Raw genomic sequence first — 25886 nt, forward strand, 5'->3', positions numbered from 1 at the left:
GTATTGATCTCCTAAAGAACTGAGCTGTTCCAATCATGTACAAACATCCTAGCAGTGGAAAAGTTCCCTGGTTCTCACACATATCCATATTCCTTAGAATGCACTGAGGAAACTAAATGTTTGGTGCAGTAGAACATGCATTGATTCAAATGATGCTTGTTTGAAATATTTTTCTAATTGTAATATGATTTTTCTGTTCTTTTATTAGTATTATAAGTCATCGGATATAAATGCTAATACCAACTTAGCAAACTACTTAACAGTCAAGTGATGTCAAGAAGATGTCTCATCTTCCACTCCTTCTAAAGTAATGAATTTGGAATTTATGATCTCTAAGGTCTCTTCAAATTTAAAGCTCCTATTTTATTAAGGTTTAAATAAGTATGTTGTGGCTGAAATATTTTTTCTGAAAATTTTTTTATTAGATATTTTCTTTATATACATTTCAAATTTCAAATGCTATCCCAAAAGTTCCCTATACCCTCCCCCCACCCTGCTTCCCTACCCACCCACTCCCACTTCTTGGCCCTGGCATTCCCCTGTACTGGGGCATATAAAGTTTGCAAGACCAAGGGGCCTCTCTTCCCTGTGATGGCTGACTAGACCATCTTCTGCTACATATGCAGCTAGAAATATGAGCTCTGGGGGTACTGGTTAGTTCATATTGTTCCACCTATAGGGTTGCAGACCCCTTGAGCTCCTTGGGTGCTTTCTCTAGCTTCTCCATTGGGGGGTGAAATAGTTTTAAAATCACATAATTACTCAGGCATGGTGTGAATGCCTACCATCTCAGCTTTTGTGAGGCAGAGAGAAGATGATTGCAAGTCCAAGACCAGTGTGAGCAACATAGTGATCAGAGAGCCAGCCTGAGTTGTGAGCCAAGACCTTGTCTTTGATGTTTACTCTTGATTGTCAACTTGACAGGATGTTTACTCTTGATGATCAACTTGGAATCAACTATGAGGCAGTCACCTGGACGGATCTTTGAGGGCATTTCTTGAAAGGGTAAGTGAGAAGAGAAGACTCTCTGTTAGAATGGGTAACACCTTCCAATGGGTAAAACCTTCCATGGGTCCAGCATGAAAGGGTCTAAGGTAAAAAGCAGTATTTCCTGTCTGATTCCACTCCTTGGTGCTGAGTGTACTGCTGCTGATATCCTTCACTGACAGCAGACTTTAGCTTCCCCAGTCTTTCTTTCTTTCTTTCTTTTTTTTTTAACTAAAAGAGCTGATGATTTTATTTTCACATTTCACAATATAAGTGAAAACTGCACTTTTTGGTATTATTTCTCCCTACAAAAATATTCAGTTAGGAAGGGAAGTTTCCTTTCCATGCATCTAGTAAACACTCGGGCTCAGCACCAAGGGTTCCTGGTGGAATAGAACAAGAAATACAAAACCATCAAGAGCGCTTCTGCTCTTATCTGTCTGGCCGGGTCATACCAGGCCGGGTGGGCACCATCATAGGGCGGGCAGGAGGTCTCATCATGGGAGGCCCGGGCATCATGGGCATGTGGCCCCCCCATGGGCGGTCTCATCCCAGGAGCTGGTCCCACAGGCATCATCCCGGGTGGAGGGGGACCCATCATGGGCATCATGGGAGGGCCTCCCATGTGGGGTGCAGGCATCATGCCAGGCCGAGGAGGGCCCGGGAGACTGGGGGGAGGTGGAATCATGGCCCCTCCAGGTGGAGGAGCAGAGAACGGAGCGGGAGGGATCTTCCCTTGTTGAAATGCAGCAGTTGTCTTGTCAATCAGGCTCTGGGCCTGCTCTTCCATCCATTTCTGGTAGTAGTCTTTCACATTCTCTTTGTGTTTCCGACCACTGCAGTGTGTCTTCCTCACAGACGGAGAATCGTGGGTAAGATACGTATCACAGTAGTCACAATAAAACTTGGGCTTGATGCTCCACAAGCCGTTGGCTACCCCGGTCCCCGCCGCCAGGAACTCCCCCAGTCTTTCAATATGCACTGAAGAACACCACCTTTCCAGAAACCCCCCAGGCCTTTAGAGGAAGTTGGTAGTACTGAGGCATTCAGGTACTTTACTGAGTGGGCAGCCATCAGGTCCTCAGACTACAATGTGCAGTTGACTATGTTGGCCGATTCAGTCCCTAATCTATAAGTGAATAGTTCCTTTGTGAGTAGTAAATCCCCATTTATAGCCCCCTCTCTGTTTTGATCTAGAGAACTATACATAACACTCTATTCAAATCAAAACAAAACCAACCAAACAATAAAACAAAATTAATTTTATGGATGAGAAGCTCTCAGCCTTAGAGTGACAGCTTAGTGCTTAACAGCACTGGCTGCTCTTCCAGAGGACCCGGGTTCAATCACATGTTCACGACTAGCTAGAGCTCAGAGTAGAAAAGACAAACTATTAACTATTTACATAAAAATTGGTTGAGTGGTTTGCTCTTAGGGAATTTATACTTCAGAAGGAAAACTAGGATGAAGAAGAAGTTCATTAAATCATTTGAACGGGTGCTTTAGTAAGTCTGTGAATGAATTCTGAATGTGCACGCACTAATAATGAAGCTTCCAGTCAGATGCGAAAATCTGCAGCAGAGAAAGAGTGATTGAGAAGCCTAAAGGTGTATATGTATATATATGTAATATATATATATATATATTAGCTGAGATTTAATGATCATGTTCCTCCTGTGACCTCTCCACTCTGCATATATTGATGGCTCTTCTCCTCCCCTAAAGTAGCCAATCCTATTGAATCATGGCCCTCTCTAATGTCTTGTTTCTGTGATCAACACCTGAGAGGAATGGTTTGAAAGAGGAAAGGATGATGTTACTTAGCTTTTAGAGACGTCAGTGAAAAGCCATAACAATGTCTGTTCTTATGGAGGAAGGATTGGGCAGAGGGAAGTTGCTTACCTTATGGTAAGGACAAAGAATACAAATAGCTTCTCTATTTTAGAAGGCATCTCTTTACTCTCATCAGGATGCGATGCCTGCTGGCTGGCAAAGCTCATATTCAGGACAGGTCTCTGGGACCACATGCAGACGTGTAAGCTCCTAATAGTCTAGGACTTTTCTTAGACCAATCAAATTAGTAATCAAGTTTAATCATGAACAGGGTTCAACATTTATGACCTCATTTAACTCCATCTCTTTAGACATCCTGTTTCTGAATAAAGTCACTTTCCATATTAGGGATTCAAATAAGAATTTTAGGGTGTCACAATTCAGTCCTTAATTTTCCACTCTCTGGCTGCTAATGTTCATGTCCTCTGTAATGTAATATGGATATGAACCTGTAATATCAGACAAATTATGTGCTTCTAAAAATATAATGATGAGACAGGCATAGCACAGACATTTCTCTTTGAAGATGGGCAAATCAGAAAGAAAAGAAAAGAGATAAGGGTCTTGAGCGAGTTCAGAATTTGCAAGGCCAGACTCAGACACTGAGACCACTGGGTGGCAGTGTCATCTTGACAGCAGTCTGGCTCTGTGATTCTGCAGAATAGCCTTGCCCCTGAGACAGAAGATAGGCCACCAGCCCAATGCTTTTTCTTTTTGTTTTGTAAAATATAAATTTTTATATGTTTATTTTCTCATTCTCTTTATGTAAATACAGACAATGCTTAGCAAGAAATGATGTGTGTGACAACTTACATGGTACCATGATTCACTTTATTTGCAGTTATACTTTCTGAGGCCTAAAAGATAGGTTAGCTGGTTAAAGGCTTAACTTAATCCAGGAGGAAACAGCACAGATCCAGTGCCTGATGTACATGGAGAGGATGGGGGTATATTGCCCTCAGAGATAGTCTGCCTTTTTCTTAAGGATAATACTATTGTCTGCTATAGAAAAAAACTAGAAGTCTGATGGCTTTCCTTTATCCCATCCAGTTTTCTCTGTACTGTTCTTGTCACCAAAGGCAGTGTTTCTTCTAGTACTGCTTATAATAATAATAATAATAAGTATTATTATTATTATTATTATTGGTTCCATATGAGTTGACTGGTTAACTTCACGACTAAGCTGTTAATGTAATCAATTATCTGGCCACTTTCATGTTATTTTTACAGGACTTGATTTTCAGTTTTTGTCAGTATTTATATGCTGAATAAATAATTTTCAAATCTTTAAATCCTAGTTCTCTTCAATGTAAACACTCTTTTATTTCCTTTTGCACACTGTCTTTGAATAACTGGGGAAATCCAACTGTATCCACAAAATTTGACTTAGAAATAGCTCTTGTTAGATATGGGAAATCATTACAAATGCAGCCTCCCCCATATCACAAGAGCACAATTCAACAGAGTTCTTGCTTCTTTGTAAGAAGGAGTATCCTTTTGCAAATTTCCAATAACATGTTTCTCACTTCTGTCTGAAACTGAGTTGAAGAATGTCTGCTGCCTGCTGCCCGCTGCCATTACTCTTTGCTATGAGGGATTCATTTTTTTATTCTTTTTTTATTAGATATTTTCTTTATTTACATTTCAAATGTTATTCTTTTTCCTGGTTTCCCTTCCGAAAACCCCCTATCCTATCCTCCCTCCCCCTGCTCACCAACACAACCTACTCTCACTTCCCTGTCCTGGCATTCTCTTTCACCGGGGCATAGAGCCTTCTCAGGACCAAGGGCTTCTCTTCCCATTGATATCCAACCAGGTCATTTTCTGCTACATATGCAGCTGGAGCCATTGGTCCTTCCATGTGTCACATCCTTGCCAGCAACTGCTGTCACCAGAGACTTTGATCTTAGCCATTCTGACTAGTGTGAAGTGGAATCTCAGGGTTGTTTTGATTTGCAATCCCCTGATGACTAAGAATGTTGAACATTTCTTTAGGTGCTTCTCAGCCACTCAGTATTCCTCAATTGACAATTCTTTGTTTAGCTCTGTACCCCATTTTAATAGGGTTATTTGGTTCTCTGGAGTCTAATTTCTTGAGTTCTTTGTATATATTGGATGTTATCCCTCTATTGATGTAGGGTTGGTAAAGAACTTTTCCAATCTGTTGGTTGCCTTTTTGTCCTATTGACAGTGTCTTCTGCCTTACAGAAGCTTTGCAATTTTATGAGATCGCATTTATCAATTCTTGATCTTAGAGCATAAGCTATTGGTGTTCTGTTCAGGAAATTTTCCCCTGTGCCCATGTGTTTGAGGCTTTTCCCCACTTGCTTTTCTATTAGTTTCAGTGTACCTGGTTTTATGTGGAGGTCCTTGATCCACTTGGACTTGAGCTAGGTACAAGGAGATAGGAATGAATTTTGATTCTTCTACATGTTAACTGCCAGGTAAACCAGCACCATTTATTAAAAATGCTGTTTTTTTTTCCATTGGATGATTGTAGCTCCTTTTTCAAAGATCAAGTGACCATAGGTGTGTGGTTTCATTTCTGGGTCTTCAATTCTATTCCATTCATCTACCTGTCTGTCATTGTACCAATACTATGCAGTTTTTATCAATATTGCTCTGTAGTACAGCTTGAGGTCTGGGATGCTGATTACCCAGAAGTTCTTCTATTGTTGAGAATAGCTTTTGCTATTCTAGGTTTTTTGTTATTCCAGATGAATTTGAGAATTGCACTTTCTAACTCTATGAAGAACTGAGTTGGAATTTTGATGGGGATTGCATTGAATCTGTAGATTTCTTTAGGTAAGATAGCCTTTTTTTACTATATTAATCCTGCCAATCTATGAGCATGGGAGATCTTTCCATCTTCTGAGATCTTCGATTTCTTTGTTCAGAGACTTGGAGTTCTTATACAGATCTTTCACTTGCTTAATTAGAGTCACCCTAAGGTATTTTATATTCTTGGTGACTATTGTGAAAGGTGTCATTTCTCTAATTCCTTTCTCAGCCTGTTTTTCCTTTGAGTATTGGAAGGGTACTAATTTTTTTTTTTTTAGTTATTTTTTTTAGCCAGCCACATTGCTAAAGTTGGTTGTCAGCTGTACGAGTTCTTTGGTGGAGTTTTTGGGGTAATTTAAGTGTACTATCCTATCATCTGTAAATAGTGATAGTTTGATTTCTTCTTTTCCAATTTGTATCCCTTTGACCTCCTTTTGTTGTCTATTCGCTCTGACTAGGACTTCAAGTACTATGTTGAATAAGTAGGGAGAGAGAGGGCAGCCTTGTATAGTCCCTGATTTTAGTAGGATTGCTTAAAGTTTCTCTCCATTTAGTTTGATCTTGGCTGCTGGTTTGCTGTATATTACTTTTACTATGTTTAGGTATGTTAGCCTTGAATTCTTGATCTTCAAAATAATATGAAGGGATGTTGAATTTTGTCAAATGCTTTTTCAGCATCTCATGAAATGATCATGTGTTTTTGTCATTGAGTTTGTTTATGGAGTGGATCACATTCATGGATTTCCGTATATTGAATCATCCGTGCATCCCTGGTATAAAGCCTACTTGATCTTGGTGAATGATCATTTCGATGTATTCTTGGATTAGGTTGGCAAGAATTTTATTGAGTACTTCTGCATCAAAATTCATAAGGGAAATTGGTGTGAAGTTCTCTTTCTTTGTTGGGTCTTTGTGTGGATTTGAGATCTGTGTAATTGTTACTTCATAGAATGAATTGGGTAGTGCTTCTATTTGTGGAATCGTTTGAAAAATATTGGCATTAGGTCTTCTTTGAAAGTTTGATAGAATTCTGCACTAAAACCATCTGGTCCTGGGCTTTTTTTGATTGGGAGACTTTTAATGACTGCTTCTATTTCTTTTGGGGTTATGGGACAGTTTAGATCATTAACCTGATCCTGATTTAACTTTGGTATTTGCTATTTATCTAGAAAATTGTTCATTTCATCCAGATTTTCCTGTTGTGTTGAGTGTAGGCCTTTTTAGTTGGTTCCGATGAATATTTTAATTTCCTCAGTTTCTGTTGTTATATCTCCCTTTTCATTTCTAGTTTTGTTAATTTGGGTACTCTTTCTGTGCCCTCTGGTTAGTCTGCCTAAGGGTTTATGTATCTTCTTGATTTTCTCAAAGGACCTGCTTCTGGTTTTGTTGATTCTTTGTACAGTACTTTTTGTTTCTACTTGGTTGATTTCAGCACTGAGTTTGATTATTTCCTGCCATTGTGTCCCATAAATTTGGGTATGTTGTATCTTCACTTTCATTAAAGTCTGAATAGTCTTTAATTTATTTCTTTATTTCTTCCTTGACCAAGTTATCATTGAGTAGATCTTTGTTCAGCTTCCATGTGTATGTGGGCTTTGTGTTGTTTTTTTGCTATTGAAGAGCAGCCTTAATCAGTAGTGATCTGATAGGAGGTATGTACTTATTTCAATCTTCTTATATCTGTTGATGCCTGATTTATAACCAATTACATGGTCAATTTTGGAGAAGGCACCATGAGGTGCTGAGAAGAAGTCTTTTGATTTAGAATGAAATTTTCTACAGATATCTGTTAAATCCATTTGGTTTCACTCTGTCTCTGTTTAGTTTGTTTCCATGATATGTCCTTTGATTAGAGTGAGGTGTTGAAGTCCCCCACAATTATTGTGTGAGGTGCAATGTGTGCTTTTGCTTTAATAAAGTTTCTTTTTTGAATGTGGGTGCTCTTGCATTTGGAGCATAGATGTTCAAAATTGAGAGTTCTTATTGGTAGACTTTTCCTTTGATAAGTATGACGTGTCCTTCCTTATCTTTTTTGATGACTTTTGCTTGAAAGTCGATTTTATCCGATAGTAGAATAGCTATTCCTGCTTGTTTCTTGGGACCATTTGCTTGGAAAATTGTTTTCCTGCCCTTTACTCTGAGGTGGTGTCTGTCTTTGTCACTGAGGTGCATTTCCTGTATGCAGCAAAATGCTGGGTCCTGTTTATATATCCAGTCTGTTAGTCTATGTCTTGGGGAATTGAGTCCATTAATGTTAAGAGATATTAAGCAAAGGTGATTGTTACTTCCTGTTACTTTTGTTATTAGAGGTGGAATTATGTTTGTGTGGCTATCTTCTTTTGGGTTTGTTGAGGTTACTTTCTTGATTTTTTTAGGGTGTAGTTTCCCCCCTTGTGATTGCATTTTCCATCTATTATCTTTTGTAGGGCTGGATTTGTGGAAAGATATTATGTTAATTGTTTTTGTCATGGAATATCTTGCTTTCTCCACCTATGGTAATTGAGAGTTTTGTTGGGTATAGTAGTCTGGGTTGGCAGTTATGTTCTCTTAGGGTCTGTATGACATCTGCCCAAGATCTTCTAGCTTTCATAGTCTTTGGTGAGAATTTTCATGTAATTCTGATAGGTCTGCCTTTATATGTTACTTTATTTTTTTTCCTTACTGCTTTTAATATTCTTTCTTTGTTTAGTGCATTTGGTGTTTTGATTATTATGTGATGGGGAGGAATTTCTTTTCTGGTCCAGTCTATTTGGAATTCTGTAGCCTTCTTATATGTTCACGTGCATCTTTCTTTAAATTAGGGAAGTTTTCTTCTATAATTTTGTTGAAGATATTTACTGGCCCTTTAAGTTGGGAGTCTTCACTTTCTTCTGTACCTTTTATCTTTAGGTTTGGTCTTCTTATTGTGTCCTGGATTTCCTGGATGTTTTGTGTTAGGAGCTTTTTGCATTTTGAATTTTCTTTGTTGTGTTAATGTTTTCTATAGTATCTTCTGCACTTGTTGGTGATGCTTGCATCTTTGACTCCTGATCTCTTTCCTAGGTTTTCTATCTTTAGAGTTGTCTCCCTTTGTGATTTCTTTATTGTTTCTATTTCCATTTTTAGACCCTGGATGGTTTGGTTGAGTTACTTCACCTGTTTGTTTGTGCTTTCCTGTAATTTTATAAGGGATTTTTGTGTTTTCTCTTTAAGGTCTTCTACCTGCTTACCTGTATTCTCTTACATTTCTCTAAGAGAGTTACTTATGTCTTCTTAAATTCCTCTATCATCCTAGAGAAAGAACCCAAGGAGCTGAAGGGGTTTGTAGCCCCATAGAAGGAACAACAATATGAACTAATCAGTACCCCAGAGCTCCAAGGGACTAAACCACCAACAAAAGGGCACACATCGTGGGACTCCTGGCTCCAGCTGCATATGCAGCACAGGATTGCCTAGTTGGTCATCAATTGGAGGAGAGACTCTTTGTCCTATGAAGGCTCTATGTCCCAGTGTGGGGTAATGCCAGGGCCAGGAAGCAGGAGTGGGTGGTTTGGTGAGCAGGGGAAGGGGGGAATGGATAGCCGAGTGTGTTTTTCGGAGGGCAAACCAGAAAAGGGGATAACATCTGTAATCTAAATGAAGAAAATATCCAATTTAAAAATAAATAAATAAAACAACTTTAAATAATAACAAAATACAACAAAAAAAACTTTTGTTTTTCCTCTATCATCACCATGAGATGTGATTTTAAATTAGTTTTTCTGGTATGTTGTGATAACCAGCCTTTACTGTGGTGGGAGAACTGGGTTCTGGTGATACCATGTGGCCTTGATTTCTGCTGCTTATGTTCTTGTGCTTGCCTTTTGCCATCTGGCTATCTCTGGTATTAGCTGGTCTTGCTGTCTCTGACTGTGGCTTGTCTGTCCTGCAAGTCTGTATGTTAGTACTCCTGGGAGACCAGTTCTCTCTGGGAGGAATTTAGGTATGGTGAGCTGTGGTATAGGGTCAGCTCTGGGGTGCAGAGACCAGAAGGATCCTGTCCCCAGCCAATCCTTGATTCCTGTGTCCTGATGGCTCTGAGAGGTTCCCTCTTGGGCTAGGATTTTGAAAAGAAGTGGTGGTCTTACCTGGGCTCAGAGGCCTGTCTGTATGCCTGGGAGGTTCTCTTCCTCCTGGATGTATTTGGGTATGGAGTCCTGTGGCAGAGGATCTGCTCCAGGTGCTGATGGAAACTGGAAGCCAGGGGATTTTCTACAAGTTGCCTTGGAGTTTAATAGCAGTAAAAAAGTAACTATGGAGCCCAGTCCCTTTGGGTTCATCTAGGATACAACTCCTGTACCTAAGGATCAGGAATCATTGTGGAAGAGGTGACAGTAAGACTGTAAGAGTCAGAGAAAGGATTGGGGAGTGTTCTGTGAAACTGTGTCTTCTAGTAATATCAGAAACTACACTGAAGCCTTTTATCATCCCTAAACATAAGCAGAACAAGTATAACAGCCAATGACATGCTAACATGTATGGGGGAAGCCAGTGTTACTTCTATATTACACAAAACTACAAGTAGGAGAAATAGACTCCCAGAGAAAAATACAAGCAGAGACCATCCATACCGCAAACATGATTTAGTTTCCAAAGTCACTGTCTTAGTCAGGGATTCTATTCTTGCACAAACGTCATGATCAAGAAGCAATTTGGAGAGGAAAGGGTTTATTCAGCTTACACTTTCACACTGTTGTTCACCACCAAAGAATGTCAGGACTGGAAATCAAGGAGGTAAGGAAGCAGGAGCCCATGCAGTGGCCATGGTGGGATGTTACTTAGTGGCTTGCTTGAGTTCTGGTCCTGACTTTCTTTGGTGATGAACAGCAATGTGGAAGTGTAAGCAGAGTAAACCCTTTCCTACCCAACTTGCTTCTTGGTCATGATGTTTGTGCAGAAATAGAATCCCATCATAAACTTTATTGTCTGCTTAAGTCTCATGAAGAACATTTTAAACAATCATAGAGAGCCAAACAAGGAAAAATATAAAATACATGGCTCAAATATTAAAAGGTCACCAGCAAGTGAAATGGAGCTGAATCCTGTGTTCTAGGAGATAGTAGATTAAGGGAATATGACTTTGGGAAAAGATCCTACCCAGGTAAATTTAGATCCAGGCATCGTATATATACCTTTAATCCCAGGAGATAAGGCCAAGCAGATTTCTGAGTTCAAGGCCAGCCTGAGACAGAGCAAGTTCTCGGTGAAGTAAAGCTTAAATCTAGGCATAGTGGTATACACCTTTATTTCCAGGAGACAGGCATTCAGATCTTTTGAGTTCAAGGTCAATCTACAGAGCAAGATCTAGCACAATTTAGGCAGTGAAGGGGTTGGAAAACAGAAAGCTAGTGATAATGTAATAGAACAATGGGGCTAGTTTCAGTCTAGTTCCTGAAAGCACCAGAATTCAGCACCTTTGGCCATGTGACTCTGGCTTTATATTCAAGAGGAGAAAGAGACTACTGGGACAATTGATGCCGGTTAGCTAGAGCTAAGAAATTAGTGGTGATTAAGAGACCAGCATCATTATGGTGAAATCTTCTGGTAAGTGTTTTCTGAGAGAACAAAGAATCTGTGTTTCAGAGATAGCCAAGGTTGTACCACCTGCAGAAGGTATATTGATAATGTGTATGAGTCACCCAGGTGGTACTGGTTTTGAAGGCATGAAGTTGTCATGAAGAACAATTGAGGCTTGGCACTATGAGAAGATATGGAAGGCCATTGGTGAAAGTGTAGCCTCAGTTACAGTTGATGGCCCAAGATTGAAGGGGTCATTTAAAGGAGTTGGACTAAATGTATTTTTTTTATTTTGCTATGTTTAGGTATGCCCCCCATAGACTCATATGTTTGGACAAGCTTAGAGGGACCAGGGAATGCAATGTGATGGTTTGTATATGCTTGGCCTAGGGAGTGGCAAGATTAGAAGTTATGGCCCTGTTGGAGTATGTGTGCCACTGTGAGTGTGGGTTATAAGACCTTCATCCTAGCTGCCTGGAAGCCAGTATTCTGCTAGCAACCTTCAAATGAAGATGTAGAACTCTCAGTTCCTCTTGCACCATGCCTGCCTGGATGTTTTGGTATTTGTGCCTTGATGATAATGGACTGAACCTCTGAACCTGTAAGCCAGCCCCAATTAAATCTTGTCCTTTACAATACTTCCTTGGTCACAGAGTCTGTCCACTGTAGTAAAGCCCTAACCAAGACAGTCACACAACCTCAACTGTGCTTTATTTTATTCACTAATTCCCACATACTTTCAATTTTGAGGAAAGATTATCATTTGGTAGACAAATAACAAAGACTTCAAAATATCTGCTATGAAATAAGAAATAGGGCTGTAAATATAGATGATAGAAATGGTTGCATTATCCATTGTTAAATCTCCGAGGATTGTAAATTAATGTCTTTTTTTCATTGACCACAAATTGCATCCTCTCCCACAGTTTTGTATCACACCAGATAATCAATCACACATATTTTTCTTTTATTTTAGAGCCTTCAAAAAGACAAACACAGAAGCCATCAGGAATGTCTGCCTGACTCAGCAATTTGAAAACTGATTGGTTATCATTTATATTTAATCTTATGAACCTACTTGGAAAGAAAGGCAAAGCTTTCAGAAGACAACCAAAAGACTTCCTTTAACCAGTGAAGTGGCTATCTGTAATAAAGTGGATGAAACCAGACAAATATAATCACACACTGCATTGGAAAATGAGCTTAAGAAAATTAAAGTCTCCCAGTGGCTAAGGATTATAGATTGGTGCAACGATGTGACTGATTTTCTTAAATCACTGTGCTAAAAATAACGACATCAAATCAATATCTCAAGGAGTTGATAAACTTGGCAATACATTTAATAAAATAGTTTATTGAATTTAAGTTTTGAGCAGCCACTTATAAAACAATTGTCTTTGTAAGACTCTCAGCGCTGCACAGTTACTCTGATGTGCCTTGTGCTAAAATGGCCCCAGAACTTTGTAAGAGACCTTTACAAAGAACACTAGAGACCCACTGTTCCATCCTCCTACTCCCAATGCTCCCCTTGTCTCAAGCGCCTCCAACATCCCCTTTTCTCACTGTTTCTCTCAATTTAATTTTCTTTTCCCCTTCTCTGATTGAGATGACACAATAAAGGATGGTGTTTCCAAGCAATGGCTATTCCTGATGCCGCTCCAAGTTAGACATCAGTTAGACTGTGTTGGTTATTGGGAAATACGAGAGGGAGTTTTGTGTTTTTTCCTTCCTGTGTCAGGCTGATTGTGGTTGTCTTCTCTTTGACTGGGTCCAGGCAAAACTAAGAAGTAACATTGAGCTATGTAATGATGCTGACTAACTTTCTATGTAAAGTTTATTCATGTGTTGAACTCTTTCAGTAAGAAGTAGAATGTAAAATAAGATGCAACATAGATTTATATGCAGTATTTAAGTTTTACTAGTATTTTTTCATATGCATGTTTTCATTTTGCTAGATAGCATGCAACTATTTAGCCTAGACAAGTAAGCATTTGGTAAGGCAGGGAAAACAAAATTTGAAGCAAAAAATTCTTATAAAGACAGCACCATGACATTTTTAGAGCAGGTGAGTAAAATGCATTATTAAAACAGAACAATAGGAAAACACTGGTATGTGAGACACTTCCTTAGACACTGCAGAGACCTATCATTAGCAGAGGCTGTCTTGTACGCTTGTTTCCATGGGTGCTGGCATGCACAACAAGCCCTGGAGGATTTCCAGGAGCACGCTGTTGCTAACCACCTGGATTTAAGGCAATCATTTATTCACTGCTGAACTTTTCTCAGACTGCAGAGACAAATAAATAGATCAACAGATAACAACCATGCATGTGAAGACAGGTTCTTATTTTAATGTGGAGCAGCTCCTCTTTTAGAAAATCTGTCAAGCAAAGCACACAAATTGAGTCTTGTTTATTTTATTGTAATTAAGTCCTAAGTGGACATTTTCCACACCGTTCCTTAGGAAATAAACAATAAGGTAAGCTACTTTTCACGCTATTTATTTTCCCAATATGTAACTAATTAGTGAGCTCATTCTTTACACATCTGTCCCTGTTGTTGAGGATTTTTTTTTCTACTGAGTTTAAAGTCATTGTGTAGAAAATAGAACTTAAGAATCTAACAATAATAATAGCAGTAATAATAATAAACCCACAAAGCATGTCTGAGGAATTAAGTAAAACAATAAATAGGTCATTTTACAAGAGTGTGGTGATTTTGAACTTCCTTTCCCACTTACCCACATGGAGGTTGGGTTGGTTAGTATCAGTGGGAAATCTTATCCTAAAATGGAAATATATTAGCATGAGTCAACCTCCAAGGGTTCACGATGAGTTTGAATAACTATTCTGAGTTCAAAAGTTTTTTGGGATCTTAGTTAAACCTCCATGATCTACTAGCACAGACCAAAGTCTCCAGACTGGCTTGTGTCCAGGATTGCGTCAGCATCTTTGGTTCCTATCAGGATGTGAATTTCTAAGTTCCCCATATCACTTAAGTCTGATATCTTTTCCATGCATGCTCAGTGTGTGTTCCATCTTTACAGACTCAGTCAAGTTGAAAGGAAATTTACATACACAGATAATATACAGCAGCTAACAATCTCATGGCAGAAGTTAAATCCACATTGATTTTAACCATGTGATTGTAAGTGTATATGAAAAACAAATGGGAGGATGAAAAGATTGATTTTTTTATGACACCTTACAAAAATAGATGGTAAGAAGCAACAAAGGCACTGAGTTAGCTCATTACATATACTAAAAATGGCATTTGATAAAGTCTTTTTTTTTAAAGTTACTAGCTTTTGGTTTGCAATGTCAAGCAAACTTAATCCATTATTTATTCTGCATTTTATCATAATCCTAAGTAATTTTTAAAATTGACATGGGAGTTCAGACTTCTGGACACTGATAATCCTATTACTAATCTTCAAGAAATTCCTTATCCAACACTGGACAACTCTGGAAGCAGCTTCTCTTCATTCCACCGTAATTAATTCTCCAGTCTTGACAGCACCAAATTCCATGCTAATCTGTTAAGAATTGAACAGAAGAGAGAAAAGGTGGAGAATAGAACAGGCTCATAAAAAAAAATCTACAAAAATGATCACTAGACTTTCTTCTAACTCTTTTTGTGTCAATAAAATCACGGACTCAGAAAATAATTAGTCGTGGACAATAAACTTTATTAAAATTCCCCTGTGGTTGAGTTAGGGAGAGGCTGGAAGGAGTTGAGGGTGACCCCATAGGAAGACCAGCAGTCTCACCTGATCTGTAACTCTGAGATCTCTCAGACACTGAGCCACCAATCAGGCAGCATACAACAGCTGATATGAGGCCCCCCAACACATACACAGCAGAGGATTGCCTAAGGTGTCCCTAACCCTAGAGAGCTTGAGGTTCCAAGGAGCGGGGAGGGTGGGTGTGATAGCATAGGGTGGGAGTGTGTGGACATTCTCTTGGAGTCTGGGAGGAGAAACGGGATGTGAAACTGTCAGAGGGTGGACCGGGAGGGGAATAACGACTGTAAAAACAGATTAAAGATAATTTAAAAAATTCATGTCCATGTTGGAGCCCCCTATCCTATGTCCTTCTTCTTAGATGGGAAATGTTCTCAGATGTCTCATTTATAGGGGAAACATCATTAATGAAGCTATATAGAATGGATAGTAATTCAGATTGTTGTAGAAAAGTTTTTAAAAGTTCTACTTTTATAAAGAATTATTTTGCACCTGCCCAATTCCATATTTCTTCATTCCTGGCTTATGCCAACTTTATAACATATTGTTAATAGCTAGCTTTGTAGCACACTGCATAGGCTATATGCTATGTATTAGTCTATCATTTAATTTTAATGATGTTTTGGATAAGATTTGTATAATGCTTTATATTATCACTCTTTACTGATCATCTATTTGGAGGATTTTTATTGCTGGATTTATTTTGATGAAGTTAAAAGAAAATCTGTGAGTAATCCTTTGAGCATTAATGCTAGAATTGTATGAAGATATTATTACACCCAAACGTATGGTTGTTATTGGTAATTGACTTGTATAAACTATCAATAATATAGCTTGTTACAAAAGTAAATAAACATAGATGATCTACAACAATTATTAAAGGAACGATTCCTATACTATTCATAGGATGTCAAAATGTTACTCATTACAAAGAGAAGACTGTGACTTTGCAAGGAGGGGTCTGCTTGTCATTCTCTTTAGAGTTTAATGTCCACATAGGATTATTAATTGGGTTGTTCAAGCAAGACCTTTTTGAGGGCTTACTTGAAGATGGGTCATGTATAAAATGGTACAAGGTGTTACTGAGTTTGTTGAATGCAATGATAGTGTTCTCCTTTCATTTCACTGGCCTTTGACAGGGTTGTACTTTAGAGCTCAGGTTGGCTTATAACTCACAAGTGTTTCAGTGCTGGCATCAACTGTGATGTTTTCAAATGTGGGACTGTGGGAAATACCATTTTTAGAGATCATGAATGTTGGTGAGTGATAATACACATATATAGTATAAATTATTACACTTAAAATAATTGAGAAATTTCCAGATCTTGTGTATATAGTATGCACACACACACACACACACACACACAGAGAGAGAGAGAGAGAGAGAGAGAGAGAGAGAGAGAGAGAGAGAGAGAGAGAGAGAGAGTTAAAAATTGGCTTTCATGATTATGGAAAGGCTGGTGAGTTCCAAAAAATTCAGATATGCATGCAAAACCAGTGACAGGCAAATGTTTCAGCTGAAGTCTAACATATCTTTAAGCTGTATTCTCCAAGTGTTCAGGGCAGGTGAGGTATCTGTTTTCCTCAGTTCCTTGATTTAATTGATAAGGGCTACTCGTGGTGTGGAGAGTTCCCTGCTTCCTCCAAAATTTTTAAGTGTTAACTTCTTCTCAAAAGCACCCTACAGAAAAATCAGAATAATGTTTGACATCAATCTGGTTATTATGGCCCAGACTAATTGACATATAAAGCTAATGATCATGATGGGTATACTGAAGTTTATTAAGTTATTTTTCTAGCTTTCAAAGAAGAATCAAAATCCTTAACATAAAAAAATTTAAAGATATTTAAGTATTTATTCTGATTATGAAATAAAAGAGAGCCGAAACATTTTCTTTCACTGTGTTGAGAAACTAAAAGAACAATTTAGGAGTGAATTAAAATGTTATCTATATTTATCTATATTTATATATTATATATACTTATATATACATATACTATTTGTATACTTATATCTTATACATAGTTATATAAACATATATTACATATATACTTATACACACATATATGTATGTTATATATATATTTATATAAAATATTATCAATCCTACTCAATGACACATAAAAATCTTTATAGCATTGTACAAAGAACAGGAAGAAAGAAAACAAATCGACCCAGAGCTGTTGATGTACAAAGATGTGAGCAGCCCACTGGTTTAGGTGTCTGCCACACTTGGGGCTATATCCATGAAAGAAAATGCCTAATCCTACAGAAGCTTTCAAGAGAATACTTTTTTTTTTTTTTTGAAAATTACAATTCCGAAATTACTTCATTAGGTAGTATTTTAGATAGACATCTTTAAGCAGGAATGTGCATAGCATCTCATGTTTTATGACTTATGTTGAGACAAAATTTATTTTAATTATTTGAGTACCCTCCAGTAATCACAAAAAAATTATCCAATCTATTTAGGATTCTTGAGAGAGAGTGAAGAGATAGTCTGATAGCTCTTGAGATTTCTGACAGAGTTGAAGTTAGAGAGAAAGAAAAAAAAGCTGTTGCTATTATGTTATTAGCTAAAGTACTTGGTAAAAGAGTCTAAAAAATTATCATTCTTGAAATGAGGGCTTACTGGGAAGGCCTGCTATTAGGGTGATCTATACACACTAAAGTGTCACAAGTTGTTGCTGGAGCCACTGAGGTGAGACAGCTAGCTGACAGAGAGAGTGGGTCATTTCTCTCCTGACTTTCCATGTCCTTCTACTGACAACATGTCCTTCTACTACAACAGGGACCAAAAAGGGTAACACTCAAAAGTAGCTTACAGATTTCTAGTTCCATTTCACAAAGAGTAGAAAACTTTTACTATGTAACACATGTTACTGATAGTACAGAACTTATTTAGACTTAATTTGACTTCATGTGAAATCATGTCCTGTTGGATATTGAGATAACTATATGTATTGTTATGTGCTGCTATATTTTCTTTATTCTCCCCCACCCCTAGATTTCATTTGCCTCCTATGTTTACTAGCTATTACCTCAAAATGGAAAAAATAAGGTAATAACAATATATATACCATACCAGGCTAATAGAGTGAATATATATATATATATTCCCTGTGAGTTTGAAGCCAGACTGGACTTTATAATGTATATCTGTCTAAGAAAATTTACAGGATGAATGAAATCTTAGAGAGCAAGCCAACCGTTAACCTCTATCCTATATAATCTGTGAAACACTTTATGGTAATTGCTTAGCAAACCTTTCCTTTAAAGAATTAAATGTAGCAGAAAATATGACCACATATACTAGATTATGACCTAAGACTTCCACAATATTATTATTGTATCGAGACCTAGAAGATATACTTCAGTGCATCTTGATACTTATTTCAGTGTAAATTATTGAGCCATCCTCATTTATAAAATTCTCCTTGTTTTGTCTGTGACTTTGAGTGACCATTACACACAATTACACACTCCATGGTCACACAGTTGTAGAAGAATGCTATCTATAATCTCTCTCTCTCTCTCTCTCTCTCTCTCTCTCTCTCTCTCTCTCTCTCCTACACACTCACATAGTTGTAGAAGAATGCTCTATATCATGTATGCATGTATTTCTTTGTCTCTCAAATATGATACTGGATTTGATAAATATAAGTACGATGTACTTAAAGAGTCTCATAGACACTCAGGTATATTGATATGATCTTAGGTAAAACTATGTATATTGAACATAAAAAATAATAGGGCAGTAGATATTAATGCTAAATTTATGCACTTTAATCTTTAAAGTGTTTGGCAAATGATTTGTCATTTTCCTGGTTAGGTCTCTTAAGCATTGGAAATGTTCACCCCTGTGGAGCAACCTAATGCTTGGTAGGCATGATATTTTAATAAATATTTACACCATCTCTGTGAGATAGATATTGTTTTCATACAAGAGAAAAGTAAGCTTAACTCTGGAGAATGGGAAAAGAAAGGGTCAAGGTCACAAAGTAAGTGAGGTTAATACTGGGGCCCGTTATCCACTTTTTGATCAAGAATAAAATAAATGATATATACGATTATGTGTGAATATGATGTAATTTCTCAATCTTTCTTTATTGAACCAAATTATGAAAGAGTTCTCTTTAAATCTGTTAAGTGATGTGTAGCAAATCTTAACACTAATATTGAATTCTCTAAGAGAAGGAATAGCCCTTTACCAAATATAGTTTGATATGAATTATTTTATTTTTTTCACAAGGATAGATATCATCTGAAGAATCAATCAGTTTTCACTTGGTAAAAGTCTGTGGGAAAAACAATGATACTCATTAATACAATGTAAAAAATGGAAAAATGAAATAGCCTCAATCAGACAAGTGCTTCTACAGCTACATCATATGTAGAACAGACTCATTCACATGTGCTATTCTTGAACTCTAGTTTGAACATATACTCTTCAATTAAATTTACATATTTTGTATTTCATAATTCTTTTAAAATGTGAATTCCAACAGCATTGGGTATTTTCACAGTAATGGTTAATATTGGATGAAAACACTACATATATGTTTAGTTTTTGTGTTTCTAATTACATTCCATACTACGTAAAACAGGTTCTCTTTCCATTACCACTGTAATGAAATTGTCTTATGCACAATGGTGGTCATTTTGTAAATCTAATAACATCATCACTCCACAGACATTTATTATTGTAATGGTTCCTCAAATTTGACTACTACTATTGACAGAGAGTATTTCATTTGATATACCATAAGTAACTTTCTTGTAAAGAGTACCCATAATACTGAGTATGAGTACTACTACTCAGTACTATGGATACTTCAAGTAGTGAGGCAATGAATGTATGAGAAAGAGTGAGAGTTTGATTGTGACCCATCTTTTTACTGAGTTTCTACAATCTTTTCAGTGAGAATTCTTTTTTTAAACCATAAAATAAAAAAGAACTAATTTACTTTTTAATCAACTAATAGAGTACTCATAATGAAAAGGTTTGGAAAAGAGATGATAGATGAATAAAAGTGTCATGACCAGGATAACAACAACATACTCCTCATAAAATAAGTAAAACTGAAGCTGATATATTTATCCTCCTGGACACACCACCCACGGTCCTTCTGCCCATCTCCTCTGAATGTGTGGTTGCCTCCTGGGTGTCCTCCCACCCTGGCACCTCAAGTCTTAGTGGGGCTATGCACATCCCAGATGTCAGCCCAGTTAGAAGAACATATTCTACATATAGACAACAGCTTTTGCGATAGCCCCTGCTCTAGTTGTTTGGAGCCCCCATGAACACCAAGCATCACATCTGTTACATATGTGTGTTGGCGTTTAGGTCCAACTCTGAATGTCCTTTGGTTGGTTCAGACTCAGAGCATCAACGATCCAGGCTAGTTGACTTTGTTGGTTTTCTTGTGGAGTTCCTGTCTCCTTTGGGGCTATAATCCTTCCCCCTATTCTTCCACAAAAGTCCCCAACCTTCATGGACTATAGCTGTGGGTGTTTGCATCTGTCTGAGTCAGCTGCTGGATGGAACCTCTGAGTTCAGACATGCTAGACTCCTGTCTGAAAACATAACAGAGAATCATTAATAGTGTCAAGGACTGGTGTTTGCCCATGAGATGGGTCTCAAGTTGAGCCAGTTATTGAGTGACCATCCCTTTAGTCTCTGTTTCATCTCCTTTCCCTGCATTTCTTATAGACTGTTGTGAGTTTGTTATTTATAAAAGGGGTGAGTACAAAATAAGTGACTTCAGAGAGAAGGATTCTAATTTGCAACCTTACTGTAAAGTAGTACCAGGAAGTCACTATTATCCACATGGCAATGTTTAGAAGAACACACCTTTAAAAAGATTGCACAATTATCCCCCAGTGGCTAAGAAATATCTATTTCCTGGGTATTTGTGATTACTGGTGCCAATCATAGTGCCAAGTTTCTGCAAAAGCAGAAAGGTATCCATGTGACTATAAACGTTCCCAAAGTCTCCGTCAATCTGGCAAAATTTAAGTCAATCAATCCGAACCACAGCTGAGACTGGGCCAATAACACAGTCATTGTTGGGGCCAAATCCAAAAGAGCTTTATCCTTCAGTAAGTTGCTGACCTGAGTAAATTCAATCAGAAGGTTTATTCAGCTCCAACTGAAAAAAAAAGAAACTCTTAAAATTAAAAATACCTCTTTTATTGCACCTATTCTCACACTTATTGAGGCTATCAGGAGAAAAGGAATTGTCAGAACAGATCACGATCCTGATACCAGGTTGTGAGAATCAGCTCATTCAGCGAAGAGTTAAGGCATTTCACAGGGCAAACTGTAAAAGAAATTGCAGTTATTGCCCTGCTAAACCTTGGAAGGAATGAAGAATTTCAGTCTTTGGTGCTGTCAAACTGACACAATCCATCATTCTAGAATTGACTTTTTGCTCTAAAAATAAATAAAACAGAGCAGTTCTTTTCAGACCCTCATAGTAAAGGCAACTTCCTACTGCAGCTCATCTTGGGTTTGGATTTGATAGCAAAAACAGAAGACAAAAAGAAAGAAGAAAGAGAGAAAGAAAGAAAGAAAGAGAGAGAGAGAGAGAGAGAGAGAGAGAGAGAGAGAGAGAGAGAGAGAAGAAAGAGAGAAAGGAAGAAAGAAAGAAAAGAAAGAAAGAAAGAAAGAAAGAGAGAAAGGAAGAAAGAAAGAAAGAGAGAGAGAGAGAAAGAGAGGAAGGAAGAGAGAAAGGAAGAAAGAAATAGAGATAGAGAAAGAAAGAAAGAAGGAAAGAAAGAAAGAAAGAAAGAAAGAAAGAAAGAAAGAAAGAGAGAGAGAGAGAGAAAATTCACAGACCTGCTACGCACACTGGAGTCAAACAATCTCAAAGAGTGACTGAAGTACGTATTGATTGCAGACACTGAGACTGTTGGCTACTTGATTTTTCAATTTTCAAGGAATGAGATGAAATTCACATCTCTCCAAAAGAAAGCATGCCCTGGCTCCTGAAAACCAGAGCTTATGTGCCTTGAGTGACTTGAAGAGAATAATTTATGTTGGAACAAATAAATAATCGCAGGACTTCAAGCCATCCAAACAGGGTATATAGCACTCTTAAAAAATGAAATATGAACAACAGTGTAATGTCTCCTGTATTTAGCATTATGAGCAATTTTAAGAATTGTGTCATTTCAATATCACTGCCAACTCGATTTGGGTCCTTTAAAAGGACTTTTAAAGCATCATCCTTGCATCACTTATGATGTGGAGTCAGTTTATGCCATTGTTCCTTTCATATAAGTTTATGTGATTTTTTTCTCAAATATATTTTTCATTATGCCCACCAGTTTTATTGGTCTGTGATTTACAGGGAAGAGTCTTCAGCCATTGCTTTGGTTCACAGAGAAGTTGTTTGAGAAGATGGGTGTACATTCCTCACATACCTCTCTGACACTTTCTCTTGCTGATATATCAGTGGCTGAAACATAAATGGTAGTGCCTTCAAACCTGCTCATCTGTAACTCAGGGCTGTGCACAGACCCACACAAATGCATTTGTGTCTAGATTCTTCCTGAGCTGCAAATCAAACTTGCTGTGGTCCTGTTAGTAGGAATCCATTATTCACATTGAAACTATGTTTGAAATAAAAACGTAGTGGAATATGTTTTGTAAAATCATGAAGCCTGCCACACTGAGTTTCCCAGTAAACATAGGAAGTTCAGTCACTGTACTGTCTAGATACATTCCATTCATGCAAGTACATCATATTGACTGAGATTTAAATATATTGTAAAGTGGCCTGAAATAGCAAAGTATGTGAGTTATAGAGATGGCTCAGTTGTTAAGAGCAGCAACTGATCTTTCAGAGGACCCTGGTTAGATCCCAAACACCCACATCGCAGCTCAGAACCATCTGTATCTCCAGTTCTGGAGAATTTGATACCCTCTTCTGGCTTCTGTGGGCATCAGACATCCATGGTTGAACATAGATATACAAGCAGGTAAAGAACTTATATACATAAAATGAATGAATATTCTTAAAATAAAATGAGTCTTGTTTGTTGAAGAAGAATCTCGAGGAAGATGGTGCTCAGTATTCCATCGATATAAAATATTTCAAAGGAACTGCTTTAGTATAGATTTAATGTGAGCAAAAAATGGTGATTCCTGTAAATGTACTCAGTGTAGATCCATCTACAAGAAGCAGCAAACATGGACTAAATCTGGGGTAGCTTCCATCTACAAATTAATTTAAAACAGCAGAAATTTCCTCTAAGCATCAAATATGTCTGTTTGTGCTACTCTTAAAAACACATGGGCTATTTATCTATTGTTTTCTCACAAAGATAATCTTGATCACAGGGTAAGGTGTCACCTGGAATTCTTTGCCAATTATTTGCTTTCAAGTTTTCCAGCCAAGTTTACAGAGGAGACCGTTGATAATAGCATAAACTGTTGAGAGGCAATCATGAAATCTAAACATTATTTAATTGTTAGTTAGTACACTGAGTCATGAAGAATGTGGTGTCAGGAAATGTCATGGACACCATGAATAATGCTCTTTATGAACAGTGTAGCCTGATTTGTATCCTGTAATTGCACATACATTTTTGGACACAAGCTCTCAGGCTGTCCTGTAGGAGGATGGCTCCAAACTCACTGTCTTTGTTTGTGCTTTCTGCTCTCAAAGGTTTTGAGTAAATGTGTGTCCCACCACACCCAGCTAAAATTATATTTTTATTCTTACATATGAATGAATTTCATAACAATATCTTGATAGATAAATTATCTACTAGGTTTTATACCTATAGATGTTTTGAACTTATCTTTTAATTTCCCTTTATCACTGAGGCATTTAGCATATAAACAAATGAGTACCCATACACCCATAACTACTTGATATTTGTCACTGCTGAAAGTTGTTGGGTTAGTGGAAAAATCAGGCCTCTACTTGCAAGCTCCATTTAGACACTATTTGATAAACTATATTCTTCTTCATAAAGCAATAGCATTGGAAAATGTATTAATTTACTTCCAAAGGAAGAAAACTTCTCAGAAAGTCTATGAAAACATGATTAATATTAGAATTTACTTTTACAATATTATAAATGAATAGCATAATTAGACAATTCAGGCAGCCAACTGATATTTATTAGAAAGGAAAGCATTTGCTCTGCTGGCTAGTTGTGCCTTGGAATAGCATATAGAAACCGTCTGACATCATTGAGGATATCTGAATAATGCCTCCATCTGGCAAGTTAAAGATGACACACACAGATATTTCAACCACAGTCTAGTTTATATAATCTTTACTTACCCTCAAGTATTTTAAAACATAAAATCAAACTTGAATAAAACCAAATTATATTTACATATTCCAAGGGCACATAACCATTCTTTCCCCCACCCCCTCTGGCCAACCCCACTTGCTCCAGCCCAAAGATTTATTTATTATTATAAGTTCACTGTAGCTGTCTCACCAGAAGACGACATCAGATCTCATTATGGGTGATTGTGAGCCACCATGTGGTTGCTGGGTTTGAACTCAGTACCTTTGGAAGAGCAGTTGGTGCTCTTACCCACTGGGCCATCTCACCAGCCCATAACCATTCTTTTTTAGTGTTGCAAATAATGGATATCCATGTGGAGTGGCATAAGGGGGTTTGTGGGCATAGTACAATTTCTACACATAAATATAAATACTAGAGAGTGTCTTCCTGATTCTTCTCTTCAAATATAAGCACTCTCTCCCTGCAGATTAGTGCAGTGTGACAAAATACATTTTGAAGACTAGATTTACCATATTAATTCACTGTTTGAATAGAAGACAGATGACAGATAAAACAACTGAGAATTTGGGAACTCAGAATTGGTTGTGAAGAAGATGGTGGAAACCAAGAGATACTTTCTACTTTGTTTTTGGGACTTTCATACTTTAATACAATGGAATATGGTTATATGTCAATCCACTTCCCTGTTCACATTGTCCTTGTAGGCATCTCAACATGACTTTCCTAACTTTTCGACTTTCATTTTTTGTTTAAATAACTCACAAAGTTAAATTAGTGTTGATGCTATGCCCGTGGGTATTAAACAATCCAATGGAGTACAGAAATTCTACTAGTGGCTACATCTTCAAAAATTAGAACAGTGATTTTACCTCCCCTAGCAACTGGCATTCAATAACTTCTCAGCAAGCAGTGCAACCTTGTGATAATTTACCCCACCTATGCTGGTCTGTTAGCTGGTTTGATCTGTAGGTTTTATGCAGTTAAAGACAGATACTGTGAGTTTATATGTGGTAGCAATATCATGTCTGAGAGACAGCATTTCCCAGCACTTTTTCCTCAGAGCTCCTCTGAGTTCATGAGTATTGTGGCCCCTATCTCTTATATCCTTTCTTCATCTTCCATGATGTTAGCTGGGCTTTGGAGTGATGTCCTTATTAGGACTGAACACTCAGTCTCTTAATGTCAGCACTTTGAAGACTTCAGCATCTCTATATTTACTACTTGCTATAGCAAAAGGAAACTTTTATGTCTGAAGTTGAAGGCAGTTCCGATCTACCAGTATAGCCATAAACACTTAGAAGACATGTTGACAGCATTATAATTTAGCAAAGTAATAATAGCAGCTTCTACCTGAAGTCAGCCAGGAGCTTTTGACCAAGGTACAGGATGAGGCATGAAATTCACTCCTGCAGAGCAGGTCTCAAATCTAATCAGAAAGTGCTTCGTTACCTCATAAAAATCATGCTACTACTCAACAAATGGGCATATCTTGGCTGGAAGTTCGGTTTTGGAGAACACAGGGGTCAGTGTTGGGTAAGATCCTTCATATTGTTTCTCCTTCATCAGCCTGTATAGAATGTGAAGAAGTTTCCTAGTTGGTTTGAAATTAATTTCTCTGAATTGCAGAAGTGACAGCACATTGTCTTTGGTATTTATTCTTGGTGAGAAGTGTGATCACCTGGAAGAGCAAAGCTTACATAAGAATGTAAATTATTACTAATTGGGGCAACC

At 37.6% G+C, this 25886-nt stretch overlaps 1 pseudogene; it reads right to left on the reverse strand.

Annotated features, from left to right (window-relative positions):
• Nucleotides 1–1386: 1386 nt before the first annotated feature.
• On the reverse strand, nucleotides 1387–3014 carry LOC110311329 (annotated as a pseudogene).
• Nucleotides 3015–25886: the final 22872 nt, after the last annotated feature.

Source organism: Mus caroli, chromosome 16 (genome assembly GCF_900094665.2).
Source record: "Mus caroli chromosome 16, CAROLI_EIJ_v1.1, whole genome shotgun sequence".
In the NCBI taxonomy this organism is placed as follows: Eukaryota; Metazoa; Chordata; class Mammalia; order Rodentia; family Muridae; genus Mus; species Mus caroli.